Source organism: Grammomys surdaster, unplaced genomic scaffold (assembly GCF_004785775.1).
Source record: "Grammomys surdaster isolate TR1022 unplaced genomic scaffold, NIH_TR_1.0 125974, whole genome shotgun sequence".
NCBI classification, from domain to species: Eukaryota; Metazoa; Chordata; class Mammalia; order Rodentia; family Muridae; genus Grammomys; species Grammomys surdaster.
Window position 1 is genome coordinate 2,144,072 of NW_021620791.1, and position 1,528 is coordinate 2,145,599.

Below are 1,528 nucleotides of genomic sequence, written 5' to 3' on the forward strand. Positions count from 1 at the left end.
CTCTCTCTCTCTCTCTCTCTCTCTCTCTCTCTCTCTCCCTCTCTTGCACACACTCCCTCTCTTGCTCTCTCGCTCTCTCGCTCTGGTTTTCCCAGGCAGTGTTTTTCCATGTAGCCCTGGCTGTCCTGGAACTTTCTCTGTAGACCAGGCTGGCTTGAACTGATAGAGATCTGCCTGCCTCTGCTTCCCAAGTGCTAGAATTAAAGGTGTGTCCCCCATATGCCTCGCCTGTTCCCTACTCTCTTGATCCTCTAGTTGGCTAACTCTCTGTTGCTTTTGCTTATGGTTAGGCAAATTTCCCTCCTTCAGAGGAATCTCAGTCCTGTGCTATGCTCCTGTTCCTAGCATCGCTGGCTTCAGCATGCCCTGAATTCTCACACCCTTGACACTGGGGGAGATTCTGAAGAGGGTGTTTGGGGGCTCACAGGGAGGATCCGCCTTCCCCACGCTTCCTGCTGAAGATGTGCCCTCCTCAGCCCTTCCAGGCACTCCCATCTATCAGCAAGTCTTGCAGGGCAGATGCTACTTGATCCTGAGGGGAAGGGAGTAGCTGAGTGAGACGAGTGCTGTGACTGAGGGCCTGGATTCTTTCTCTAGTTCCTCTGGTCCCGTGTGAGTGAGTGACTGAGCTAACCTGGCTCAACCACTTCAAAGCCATTGGTCATCCTGATTAGGTCACCCCTGGTTGGAGGATGTTCCTTGAGTATTCCTCTGGGCCCCTAGAGATATTGCTCAACACTGACAAGTGAGTAATGCAGTCCAGGGTTTTGAAATGAAATTCTTCTTCTTCTTTTGGTTAGACCGTATCTGATCTGTAACTCAATACGTAGACTAGGCTGGTCACAAGCTCACAGAGACCCACCTGCCTCTGCTTCCTGAATGCTGGGATAAAGCTTGAAGTGAGGCTGTTAAAGAGAAGGCCAAGGACTTTGTTTCCATCCTCCTCCCTTTTTTATTTTCCTCCTTCCTCCAATCCTCTCCTTCCTTACTTTATGCTCCTCTTTCACCCTCCTCCCCCCATTTTCCCCAATACAGAATGGTTCTACTCCCAGATGGGTCGACTTGTCCTGACTCAGGGGAGGGAAGAACACAGGTGCTCTCTGGCTTTCCAGTAGCATCTTTTCTCTTCCCAGGTCATCATAATATGGGGGAAGCAATACACATGGGAGGGTTAGGTGCTGGGGGGAAGACGAACCCAACCCTAGTGAATATGCACAAGTGGTGTGTATGATTCCTACAGGGTTTCCTTAATCCCTGTCTTGATCAAGACTCAGTTCCACACAAATTTTAAAACCTGGCTATGTCTGTCATTGTGTTTAAGGTAAGGTCTCTCCAGGCCACTTGGGGTAGAGGGGAGGTCATTCTTGTTCCCTTGAAGGCAGCCAGAGGTGTCTTGGATCAGGAGGAGGCAGTCGAGAGATGGCTTTTGTTAAGAAGGTGTGGACTTCTGAGCTGGACTGTGGCAGCTCTGTACAGGGTCTGTGCCATCTTTTAACAGTCCTGGAAGGTAAATCTGTCATCAAGCCCT